The sequence below is a fragment of the Prinia subflava genome, chromosome 2 (assembly GCF_021018805.1).
Source record: "Prinia subflava isolate CZ2003 ecotype Zambia chromosome 2, Cam_Psub_1.2, whole genome shotgun sequence".
Taxonomy (NCBI): Eukaryota; Metazoa; Chordata; class Aves; order Passeriformes; family Cisticolidae; genus Prinia; species Prinia subflava.
The window spans coordinates 62820651-62834870 of NC_086248.1; positions in this window are offsets into that span (position 1 = coordinate 62820651).

Sequence of the window (14220 nt, forward strand, 5' to 3'; positions counted from 1 at the left end):
GAATTTTTTTCTTTTTTTGCCAAGCAAACAAATATCCAGGATAATAGAGCAAAAAAGAAAGCAACTGCCCGAGTGAATTTTTATAATTTAACTTGAACTCCTGATCCTGAACTAATAATATTGGATTTTATCTGATATATTTTTTACCAGTAGAAAAACTCTAAGTTGTTTGTTTTCTTTTGTTTTCCACTGCAGCAGCATTATTCATACAGAAACCAATACAGAATCTGAAACAATATCCTGAGGCCATTTTCATACAATTTAGCATCTTGTATTCATGTGCATCATCGAACAGCTACACTCCCCATTCACGTTGCTAAGTTATTGCAGTACATTTGTGGTTGATTTTTCCATTGATGCTAGAGCAGTGTATAATTAGCAGTGAATAACTTATTCCATGAATTCAACCTCATTTTCCTTTTTGAAATGTCCACAAATAGATAAAAACATGCCCCTTATTCCATTTCACTGAGGAATAAAGAAAAGCTTTCTGTTTAAAACGCTGTAGGTTTGTACCATGCTGCAATTATTCCATAATTTAATTTGGATATTAAACTGGTATTTGATAATATGATTTTCCCCCTATTTTCCATAATTTTTTATCATTTGTTTCAAAAACTGTTACAATTTCAAGATGATTCATCTGATACAAAACCAGTATAAATTTCTTGAATATAAGAGCTGCTGTGGGGTGCTGACAAAGAGAAAACTGAAGCAACATGATATGTGTAGAGAAATTCTGGGCAAAACAGAAAACTATAAAAGAAATTAAGTGCTCTGAGTCTAATAAAACCTAAATTATTTTATTTAAGGAAAAATTTTATATATACTCCCTCCATCTTCCTTAAAAGAGGTTATAATTTCCTTCTTAATGGAAACACTGGTTCAGTAATCTTTTTCTCTTGACAAAGACAAAGAGCTCTAATTGGTTCAGAAAAGGTAGGAAGAGAAACATGATTTTCACTTTTCTTTTTCACATTACTTTTCTTTGTTAAGCTGCACCAGATACTATCTTCTTTGTTGTCCAAGCAACCACCTATTTTGCTTCCATATTTGAACATGATAAGTTAATCTACATGCAACAAGGTCTTGTTTCATAGGAAATTTCCATAGCAGGTCTGAAAAAGGTATGTATTTAAATTTAAATGTATTCTTCATGATCTACCTTCATACGTAAGTACTGCATTCCTTGAAGATTAATAAAAAATGCCTGTCACACACTCAGAAAAGCAAACATAATGATTAATCCCTTTTAACGATCTTTTAATTTTTTTTCCCTCTGGAGGCATTACCAAGAATATTTAGTTACTCTGTTAGCTGGTGGATATTAGCATGAGGGAGGCTTCTCTCTTCCACAGTAGGGTGAACAACAGAAATGTTTATCCTGACTTGTAGGTATGTGTCATCCTGTGATCCTGTAATTCTGTTTGCATCAGTTCCTGATAAGTGACCTTGCATGTGTGGGAAAGTATGTTTGAAAATAGCGATGAAGCCATACGTACCAGACAGCATCCACTTTAGAGTTTAGAGCATGTATTACAGCCAACAATTAGCTCAGATGAAAACAAAGTGAATGAACACCAAATGCAATTTGTTTTTTGCCCAGACTGAGCCCCATTCCCTTAAATGACTGAAATATTTTCCTATTTACCTGAAAATTTGATAAATAAAACTCGCCTTTGAATTAACTTTGCAAATTAGACTTCTATACCATGAGTAAATTAGAAGTATATGGTGCCGATGCATGACAAACACCAGCAAATCTAATTGCATATGGAACTTGAAGATCTCACTGGAGAGTCCTTCACTGAAAATAATTATGTGCACTTTAGCCTGTGCACTCTAGGCAGCAGAGCAGAGTCTGGAAAGCCTAAAAGTAAAAAAAAAAAAAAAAAAAAAAAAAAAAAAAAAAAAAAAAAAAGCAAGAAAGAGTGAATGAGAGCATTTTCTTGCCAGGCATATTTATCCAAGTTCACAGCTCAAGATTAATCCACAAGGGCATAGAGGCAGAAGATTAATGAACTAAAGACAGACTTCATTCCTTGCTGAATTTTATCTTTACTTTGAAGATTTTTGAAGGAATACGTCCATAATATTGCATTCTGTCAAGCACAAGACATTGTTCAGGAAACAGATGTCCAGTACATTTGTATCATCTGTGTAGTGGCACATACATACAATTGCACAATGGAAGTTATATTCTCACAGAAGCTGCAGAGGAATTTATCATATGTGAGTAAGACATCAAAAAAACCCAAAAACCATTTGCCTTGTTTTCAAGCAGCACTAGAATTAAGGCTATATTTACACTGAGGAGGGTATGGAAATTTTGATGGAACACAGCATTCACAAGGGGTTATGAAGCAGCAGGATAAATTCCTCGCTTAAATTTGAAAGATTCAGGAATTAAACAAATCATCGGAACTCTAAGTATGCACAACAGAATAAGAACAGAATATTTAAAATGCAACAGTTATTAAAATTTGCTCTTTAAGTATAGAATCACAGAATATTGCTAGTTGAAGGGACTCATAAGGATCATCAAGTCCAATGCTTAAGTGAACAGCCCATACAGGGCTCGAACCCAAAATCCTGGATTATTTAGCAGCAGGCTCTAACCAGCTGAGCTAATCTTTAAGAGGCACTCAGTCAGTCAGGTAGCAGGAATGTGCGCCAAAGACACCCATACAGCCTTACACTGCACACCAAAAATTTAGCTGAACAAAATTAAAGATAGGTGTACACATATAGACAACTAAAGGGTTCAAAGTAGAACACAATAAATCAAAGAATTTGCTACAAATCAGAAATTATTTGCTTAGTTCTAACAATGCACTGGTGGTTTCTTCATTCCTTTTGATTTTGTGTTACTGTTCTATGGCTAAAAGTACAAAAGACCCCCCAAACCAAAATACCCACCTATTTTCATTCGAAATAGAAGTAAAATTGCAGTATACAGAAAGCATCTCATGTACATCGCAAAAAAAAAGTATGAAATGGACTCTGAAATGAAATAAGTCTTAAGAAAAGTGATGGGAGAAAGAAATTGCCATAAATAATGCAATAACTTGGACTTGTCAGAGGCAGAATAATTTTCTACTCATTCATGAAATCAAAAATACCAAAAAGAAAACATTGGTTCTGGTAATAGAAAATGCATGAGAAAGATAAGACACAGATGACTTAAAGGACTATATAGATTAAGGTAACTTGCACACATTTGATCACTGAAGAAGATTTCTGGAAAATGAACATATACAGGAACATCAGAATGTAGGTCTTCAGTCCATGCTGGACCAGGCCTCTACCCTGCACTGCTTTTCAAAATGCATCACAGCAAGACTACTGCCATGCGCAATGTATTATTCTTGTCCTCACACAGTTATTCTGGGGCAGTTTATATTTAGTTCAACAGCGTCCTAGAAAATCAAGAGATTTTGGAAGTGGAACAGTTTAGTATAGACCTTCTCAACATGACATATAAGTGGTCTCCTCCTTGAGTACTTTCTCATTTAAACTATGTCATGCAAAAACAAGGAGAATTTGCGGTTTTAATCTGGAAAGGAGATACAGGGATGAATGAAACATCAAGATACTGTCTATGTTAGCTTCCTCAATGAAACTGAAAAATTTATCCAAGGTGAAAGACACAAAGGTGGAGTTAGGATCTACTTCAAGAAATGACAAAAGTTTCTGTTCGGTCAGTGGAAAAAAAAACACCACTATACTGTGCCAGTCCCTCTCTGACAGAACAGTGATAAGCACTTGGTTATGAGCACCAAACATCCAAGTATTAACTGTTGTACAAGAAACAGCACATGAAAACCACACAAATTGGGTATTAGAAGAACAGCAGCATTTTTTAATACTTATGGATAATCTTTTAAGAAATGAAGTACTGTATTCAAGACATTTACTGCTTTTGGAGGAGTAGACATACAAGAAGGCTATGCTTTCTTTCTGCTCCAGATGTTGTAGAAGAGAACTAAGGAAACCCCTCTGCTGGTTTGGGCTGGGATAGAGTTAATTTTCTTCAAAGTAGCTGATATGGGGCTGTGTTTTGGAACTGTGCCCAAAACTGTGTTGATATTTCAGGGATGTTTTTACTACTGCTGAGCTGTGCTTGCACAATGTCAAGGCCCTTTCTGCTTCTCACACCAGTCCACCAGCAGGATGTTGGGGGTGCTCAAGGAATCAGGAGGAGACACAGTCAGGATAGCTGATCTCATACTGTATGATGTCATGCTCAGCATATAAAGCTGGAGGAAGAAGAAGGAAGGGTGATGGTGTTTTGTCTCCCCAATTTACTTGCTTCATTTTGCTTATTGTTTTCGGACATGGTTTTTGCCTTCCCTATCTCAATTCATGACTTTTCTCATTTTCTGGTTCTCTTCTCCATCCCACCAAGGGAGAATGAGCGAGTGGGTGTGCTGGGCTGAGTAACAGCTGAGGTTAAAACTCAACGGCCACTTAGAAAAAAAGCATTTATTACTATTGCCTGGAAAAATCCCACATAAATTGAAATTATCCCCAATCTAAGCACTGCAAACCCTTCTAATTCTGTGGAAAAGCTAAATGATGGCAATGTATTTGGACAAATAAGTGTTGGTCTCCACATCAAATATTCCTCCCAGTCTTTGGAACTGCACTGTAAGAGCATGTTCTATGTATGATTGTCCTTGAATCAGAAGCAGGAGGACAAATAGTGCTTGCCTAGGCCCTGATGAGAATTTTATTATCTAAAGTAAAAGTGAGAGCATAAAATTATTTAATCATCTCACACAAACTGTGTACATAATACTATAAAATTAACAATATTTTTGTTTTGTCAATATCTTTTCTTTGAACCATATACAAATAACAATATAAGCCATATAAATGGCCTTTGCCATGCAGAAGATTGGTATTTAGGACTTGGAATGTCTCTGCAAATACATCTGGCTTGTACAGCAGCATTCCACTTCATCTTTACAACTTCAGCATCTCATGTAATGTTTCTTAATAGCTGTAATAAAGTTACTCCATGCAGGAAAGTGACAAGAACACATTCTGTCAGGAAACAGAAAACAACCTTTGCTTGTGTTACTCTTGACATACTCTGTACAGTGAGCACTTGATAATATTCTTGGCCACGTGCTTTACAGTTTTGTAACAATTCCTGATTTTCATGTCAGACCAGAGCAAAAATGCTATTACTGTGGCTTAGACCCAGCACAAGAAGTACTGTAGCAAGAAAATAGTTTGAAGAACAAAGAAAGTACCAACAAAACATGGATCTGTGAGTTAAGACATGACAGACAGATTCAACAGGAGCAAAAATTGTTCCTTACCTAAACATATAAGATGTAAATTCTCCATTAAGCAGTAGATATTTTGTCTCTAATTTCAGGCTTTGCAAACCTTTAACATGTGACATGGATTTTTTTTTGTTGTTATTTTATATTTTCTTTTAATGTCTTCTTTTGTTTTGAAAGTAAATGAGTGCACTGGCATTTACCTCTAAGGTTGTGCAGATTTTACCCAGTTAACAAGAAGTAAATGCTTTGGTATTTTTATAGAAGCATGAATACATGCAAATCCTTTGGGCACTGCAAAGACAGGAAAGGTTCTGACCCACTTCTTAAAAAATTCTGTGTATATGATGGGCACACTCACAAACTGGGCAAACTTTCATGTCAAACTCCTGTAGACCTTATTGCCTGCAGATCTCAAAGACACCTGTTCTCCAAGTTACTTCCTCAGTTAGAGAGCTTAGAGATTTTTAGAAGGTCGCTCTATACGTGGCCAAAATCTTTGACACGTTTTAGATATCAGCACCCAGGGAAGATGTTATGTCTGTGAATTCAGTTCAAGGGTGTCTTCCAAATACTCTTCTAACCTGTTCTGTGTATTATTCTTAGGTTTCTCAAATAATTTTCGGCTTCTTCCTGCCACTCTGTCAATTCATTCACAGTTTTTTAGAAGACTGTTAAACAAACTCACCTGTCAGTAATCACATTGTCACCTAACAACAACAGCAACAACAAATCAAAAGGGAGAGAAATAGTTCACCATCAGACAAAAAAGTATTGTGGTCACAGCCATTAGCTGTTCATGTTACCTTACACAGAAGAAAAACTTGTGCACAACAGGTTTCCTACTGATTTCAGCAGTTAGAAACTTGAACTTATCCCTGCAAGCTAAAGCTACAAAAAGTAAAGAAATTCTAGTTTTTATACAGTGGCTATGGCAACAAAATCACGGACATTAGGCAAATGAATTCTTAATGAAATTACCAAGGGAAACAGAGACAAGTTTCCTAGAAACTGGATTAATTCTGGGACTTCAGGACAAAATTTTGAAATCTGCCCATTTCCTTTGTTTTGGAGTCTTCCTAGATGTCTGGTCACCTCTATGCACAAAGGGAAACCAAACTGCACTACCTGTACATATGCTGATCGGTATGCTTTCTCAGGCAGGTAGCAACTCTTTTGAGGTTTCCCAACTTGCATTATGTCTGGAAACAAATGACCTTCGTTCAGAAACTGGGTAGCCATGTGATCTTTAACTTTACAAGGTTTTAAGAGGGAAAGGTTGCATTTATCTCAGGGGTGCTGGCAAGGATGTGGGAAAAGGCTTGAAGGAAGCTGAACAATCTCTTACCACTGATAATAAAATTAATGTATTCTTATTATCTTCTTGGTACTGCACACAAAGAAAGCCTAAAGATACCTGAGGAGTTCTAGAGGAGCAAAAATACTCTGAATGCCAAAACCCCTAAACCTAACTCTAGTTCAGCTCAAGATCTTGATTCCTGTCATTTCTGGAGCTGATAGATCACATTGGGGATGCACAAAGAGAAACCTAAACAAAGCAAGTTTAAAAAGACACAGATATATTTGGTTATAACATCAGTAACATAGTCAGTGGAGACCCGAACCAATAACACTGCCAAATGTGTTTTATCTCCTCTATGATTTCACAAACAGACCACTGTAACTCCACCATACTGTGTGGGTCATTGGAGTGATGCCTTGGACTGGCTACCTAGAAGAGAGGCTAGATGGAGTTAGAGAATAAAGTGAGTATTTATTGAAGGTCTTTAGCAGATACACCTTGGGCAGTGCAGAAGCCTTGCAGAGGCTACACCCAAGATTGGTGATGGCCACGAGTTTTTTCGGTAGATATAAGTTTGGCCTATCTACATATCAGGGGTTAATTGTCCAATTACAGCTTCAGGTAGTTGAAGTCACATTCCCCCAGTTTGCTCCCTCCAAATTAACTTTTGTTTGCACTTTTCAGGGCCTGAGGCTGTGGTGATGACCTTAGTTCTCAGGCCTGGAAGGATTGCTTGGTCTGGCCAAACTGTGATGAGAACTTACCAACACTCTATATGGAGTTCAGAGTTATACACTTATGCAGTACAAGATCTCAAAAATATAAAAACTAAAACTTAAGGCTTCAAGAGGATGCCTGGAAAAAACAGGAGATGCTTTTCACAGCAGCAGGAGTCATAAAGAACTTCCCAGGCTGAATTACTGTGTCAAGTTTTCTAGACTTCTGGCTTGTCAAACACGAGTATTCTGGTTGGCATGTCCAGGTACAGAGTCTTATGGAAAAAGTGTGGATGAAGAGGGATCTTCCCATTCTGATAACCCACTTGTGCTCTTGATAAATTCTGATGAAATTGGCAACTCAACACAAAATAAACATACAGAAAGCATATGGAAAGAGAATCTTAAGACCCTGTAAATTTTTGTTGCAGAGCTAGGTATGAAAGGTATAATAGGTATACCTATTATATTACATATATATATATATATATATATACACCTATAGGTATAATATGCAGTCTAATGATTACCCTGGATCAGCCTTTTTGTTTCTAAAAAGAGGAAAATGATTAGAGACACAAAGACTTTAATACTCATATAAGAGTAAGATTTCTCTTACACTGGTAGTGATAAATGGGCAGTGCTGTTCTTCCCAAAACACACATGAATTAGATTCAGGATGACAGGAAAAAAACAGCAGTAAAATTAATTAAATAAACAAAAAATAATGTACGCAGTGATGGAAAGAGGAAATTGAAAAACTAAAAAAACCCTAAAAAAAATCTCTGCTTAGGAAAGAACACTAGGAAAAAATAATTTATTTCTGTATTTAATTCTGTGTTGCATGCAATATTGTTCCAGAAGAGAAACTTTCCAAAGTAAGGTGCTAGTAAAAATACAGTGTGAGTAAAAATACAGAATTTAGCAATCTATTTTCAGGGTATCTCCTTGCATATGTGATGACATCATGCACATTATGAAACAGTGACTGATTTGAATTATTGCAGATACTATGTCTTGAAATCTCACTAAGGTTGAATTTCAGGAAAACAAACAATTTATAATTACATTTTCATACATAATTATCATATTGTCATTACAGAAAATGATTGTCAACCAACAATTATAAAAAAAATCTTTGAAAATGAGAGCAACATGTACTTTTTAAATAAAGGTAGGTGTCAGGATTTCAGAGAGGTTTATGGATTTAATACAGCTAAGAAAATGTTTTGCAAAGAAATTTTCAGGAAGAGTCAGACAAGAGATGTTATTAATTAATGGAAAGTTGTATTTAAAAAATAAGACTATTCAGAGAACACATATGTGAAAGCTAATGTAAACTAAGCCTATCATTCTTTTAAAAACCACAGAACCCACATGATGCTGTAATTATCAAACAGAATGTTTAACCTGAAAAATTAACCAGATGAATCAGCACTGATGCTTTGGAAACTCCTCTGTTGAATCTTCTGGACATACCAGAGAACAAATTGATGAGATTTGAGTGTATTGTCTCAATAAATAACATGTATCCCTTAATTCTAAGAGATGAAACTTCACTGACCTCATGCCTGAGCTCCACATCCAAATGATTTGCTCTTTGATATTAACAAGTGTTTTTAATTGGGACTTTCACTTTATAAATTAGGAGAAAATCCTGCAAGATTCTGAACACTACTGAGTGATTCTAAGAACCCTGAATTTTAAATGCAATTGAAGACAAACGTAAACTTTCAATATCTCTTTCGAAACTAAAAATGCATTTTAATAATTTAGATTTCTGTACTCATGGTCAGAAACTGGTGTACATGGTTTATACATTGTGCTTGTGCTCACTCAGCTTAGAGAAAAGCCACAGTTGAGTGGCTTGATTTCCTTCATTTAACAATGACTACTAAAGACAACTAGAGCGTAGCATGCTGCAGTATCAACTTGCACCTACCTGAATAGGCACAGCATTTTCATTCACTCTCAGTGCTGTATCTGGCAACCTTTAGAGTGTTCAATGTACATTCCAGTCTGGGAAATACAAGAAAATCATGAGATTAAATCTGACAAGTGAGCAATTTTTTCAAGGAAAAAATATCTGCAGACAAAAATTGTGTTAAAAAAATTATCATGAAGGCAGTTGCAAGTATGTTCTCCATAAACAGTAAGAGAAGCACCCTGAATAACTGTGAATTTTATAATAGCTACAGAAAAATATCCATTGTTTTATATATTAGATGTTTCTACCCTTAACAGCACTATATAGAACAGGACTGATTGCCCCTGTCAGTCTCAAATAGTACCAAAACAGTATGCAGTATTTCTTCCCTAAATTATTTTTAACTTTTTTGTATTGAACACACTTTTAAATATTTTCCAAGCACTACAAGAGAAGCAAACATACGTGACTGCTACTAGGATAGTTTCATGACATAAAATAAAATAAAATAAAATAAAATAAAATAAAATACATGAAGTACCTGCTCAAAGATAGAAACAAAAAATATCCAACCTGAAATTGGCCTATTATTTTAAATTTTTAAATTTGGAATTACTATGATAAACTTATTTCATAAAGCATAAATATCTTCATGTATTGCTTGTGTCATGTTGTATATGGCAATTATTTTCAATGGTTGACTAACATGTTTTATTCTATTAGCATAAGATTTCAATATTAATCTATATAAGTAATATTTACTAGAAACCTTTCAGAAAAGTAATGAAAGCAAAGTAAGTAATGTAAAGCAGATATTTGTTTCCAGGAAGAAAGTAGTAACCACTAGCTATTGATCATAGGCATAGGAAAGTTGATTATCACCTAGTAATTAAAAGATTCTGTTTTATAAAAGTGCACTCAGAGAAAGAAGGCTTCTATAACAAGACAGTTGCAGAATTTAAAAAGACAATAAAAATGTATAATTTTTGGAACAATCAATACAGCAGAACAATGATTTTTGGGCAATATTAAACCTCTGAACTAATTCCTTAAATTGAATTATGATGGATTAGGGATTAGAAGAAAAAGATTCATAATCAATTTGAAAGTAATCCACACACAGAGAATAAGTGACAGTAAAGAAAATAAGTGAATTTCTGATATCAGCAATTTTTGATAGTGTTCCACTCAGGGATAAAATTTGATGCACAAATTTGAAACACCCATCCTATGCCCAAGACATTGAGTATTAGTCTTTTAAAAGACTAAATATTTGAACTAAACTTGAAAGGAGCATAACACTAAATGAAAAATTGTTTCAGGGTCTTTGATGCATATTCTATAGATTCAAACTTTTAAAAATTCTGTCATCTGGAGAGATACTTTCTACCAAGGCCTGTAGTCATATGACAAGGGACAACTGTTTTAGACATGGAGGATAGATTGAGATTGGACATGAGAGACATTTTTTATGATAAGCATGGTGAGTCATTAGAGGAAGCTGCTGAATAGAGAAATTCTGGATGCCTCATACCAGCAAGTCTTCAAGGTCACGTTGGATGAGGCTTTGACCAATCTGGTCTAGTAAAAGATCTTCCTGGCCAAGGCAGCGTGTTTGGAATAGGTGATCTTTAAAGGTTCTTTTGGACCCAAACTGTTCTGTGGTTTTACGATTCTACAAAATTTTTACTGTCATTTAATATTTCTGTGATTTCTTCTCTAATGTGCTCCTGAAAATCTCGATAAAAGCATCAAACTAAGACACACTTGTAGATCTAAACACATTACAGATAATGAAGAACTTTACCTTGAGGAGAGTGGGGCCATATCTGTGCAATATGCAGTATTTCTATTGAAATGACACTTTATGTAAACTTTTATAGAAAGAGATCAAAGGATGCAAGCTATGTAAACAGATTACAATTTTCTGCTTTTAGATATATGATTGTTTTAGCAGGACTGTGGTACAGCCTGACCCTCTATTTGAAAAGGACTTGGGATAAATTTGATTTAAATTAAAAACAAACAAACAAAACCAAAACAGAAAAGGATGAAAGTTCAAGGGCAAGGCATAGCTATGTTTCTATCTGGAATGCTTTAACAATCACTAGCAGGCTTGCTGCGATGGATAGATTTTTCCAACTTTAGTCTAGGGCTTTCAACACTTGCCCATCTCCCACATTCAATTGCTTTATATGAGATGAGAGAGGATGTCTCTGACAACATTTCTTGATTTAATTTTGTACTGTTGGGCAACAACAGATCAGCCATAGTGCACCCCTGGTGGATTTGTATGAGCTGGGGGATATAGCAATATCCTATTGGATTTTTTGCTATCATAGGCAGGATGCCAGACACAACAGGGAGAATTAATTATTAACAGCACTGCTATCTTTCCAACTTAGCTTCAAGGCACTATTTTGTTTGCTCTCACTGATGGTGATCATTTCTCAACTGTTCCGTGTATAATGAACTGCATGTGCCTCTCAGATTTCAGGCCTTAATCTAGCAGGTTATCTGCTGTAGCCACAAATCCTGTCATTCCTACAGCATCCGGACACTGGAGTCTGTGATTTAAACCACAGACCTCTCCAGTGTGACCGTAATATATACAGGATTTCAGTAAAGAGCATGTGCAGGCAGATCCATGGGACACTGGACAAATTGGTGAAGGATGCCCAGTGGGGGACTTTATCTTCATATATTCTAAAATAACCAGCTAAATTCTATGCACAAACTAATGGAGAGAAGTACAAATGCATTGCACGGACTCCTTTGCAGACGATAACTGCCATTGTTTCAAGAAGGTGACAACTTTCTTTTTAGACTTTCTTTCAAGACTAAAAAGTACCTCAAAACAAACTATTTTGTCCAAGGGCATCTCTGAACAGTCCAAGGGCAAGGGCAAGTCTAAGATGTTCAAGGGCATCTCTGAACAGTCTTTTTTTAATCTGAAAATTTCCATTTCCAGTGTCTTCAAACTTAACTATTGTAGCATTTTTTTCCACAGCATCTGCTTAATATAACATATAAACAATTAAAAACTCACAAATATGTATGATAGTCTTTGCATGTTGAGGAATGGATCACAACATCAATATTGCCCTCCTAAATCACACTACAAGTAGGCTTAGGAAAATGAAGTGTGCAAAGGAAGAAAAAAGATTAGAAACAACATTTACAAAATGACCATCAAATCAGCAAACAATGGAATTTTTTCACTAAAAACACCCCAAAACTAAACCAATGAAAAATTTTGTTAAAGCCATTTGTTTTCCTAGTACTTATATAACGTCAGAGTTATTAATGTGACTAAATAGGTAAAAAAGAGCAAGCAATTGCTTTTTAAGTGTCCAAGGAAGGGACACTCTTCCTGTTATGAGTTTCTAGTTCAAGAATACGTTCAAGAACAAACTGAGAGCTGTGTAAGTAATTTCTTCTCAGATACAATTAAAATTTCAAAATAAGAACATTATTTAAAATGTCCCCTTAAAAAATTGCATTAGTAAATACATTTTCATTTTAGAAATATTTTCACTTTAGAAAAAATATAGCCTAGTTTAACTTTTTTATTTGGGAATTTAAATAAGTTTTTATTTTACTCTTAAAATCAAATATCTTATATACTCTTAATATCTTACTTTATATCTCCTTAAAATAGAATTAGTCAAATAATAGAAAAAAAAATTAAAACAAAAAAATGTCAGTGCATGAGTTGGAACACTGTGAAACAAAATTCAACCAAAATTTAATGAAAAATTCCCACAGATAGTGAGACAATGTGGCATCAATCAATTGTTATTTCTAAAGAGCAAATCAATATATCTCAAATATGTTCCTCATCTTCTCTTGAGACTCTTATGAGACTGTCTCAAAAATTAACCTGTTTCATTAGATGAATAATAATATTTAAATGTTTTCAAAGGAAGTCTGGAGGCAGATCTTCACAGGAGAAACACAAAGAGGATATTTTTTTCATGTGCCATTTTTGAATTCTTTCTTGCGTATAATAGGGTAATGAGATACATATTTGGATTCTAGATTCAAAGACTGTATTTGAAATGTGCTTTTATGGATTCTATTCTTACTTAAAGTTACTAGCAGAGAAGTTCAAATGTGGCACTTAGTATGAACTACAATAAGTTTTTAGTAATATTGAATTAAATGTTTGCCCTTATTTATCAGGAATTTTAGTCACCACTTTTGCTTACTTATTTAGAATACAATTAAAAATTATTCTGGACTTTTATTTATAAACTATTACTTAAAATCATGTTTTTATGAATTTTGGTATATGGAATGAGTGAAGTAGATAACCAAATTAGGGATTTAAAGTTATTTTGAAAGACGTTATAGATTTAATATGGTGCCACAATGGACTGCGTAGCCTTCCATAACCAGAAAATAAGGTGTAAGGCTTTTGCTGTTTTCAATAACTGACAATACCTAAAGTAAAAAGATTAAAAGAAAGAACAAGAAAAAAGTTACAATAGTAATATTTATTTGTCAAGTCACTATGCTCCCTTCACTCAAGGTATGATTTGAAGTCTTGATATCTTGTCCTTTTCATAGTTTCTGCTATGTAAAATAGAGTGCTGTGGCATGGGGAAATGTAACTTCACCTCTTAAAAATTCAGGCTGAATGCAGTGCATATATTCATCAGACAATCAAAGATACAGCTTATAGCTGAGATAAGGAAAACAAAGTCTAAAAATTTTTTTAGCTTAGGAGACTTTTTGCAAGTATTTAGGTTCTCTTTTGGAGATTGCTTAATGTAAACAGCATCTGAAATCGTTATTATATCTTCAGGAGGATGGAGATTCTTTTAAATCTTTTAAAGTGTTTTAATTCTGGAAATATCAGTATTGAAGCAATCCATCATGCAATGCTAGCTTGAGTTTAGGTAGAATTGAAGTGAGGAGTTCAGCTCTAGCTTGATGACAAAATAGATCCTGCCTCATAAAAAATTTGACAAAATG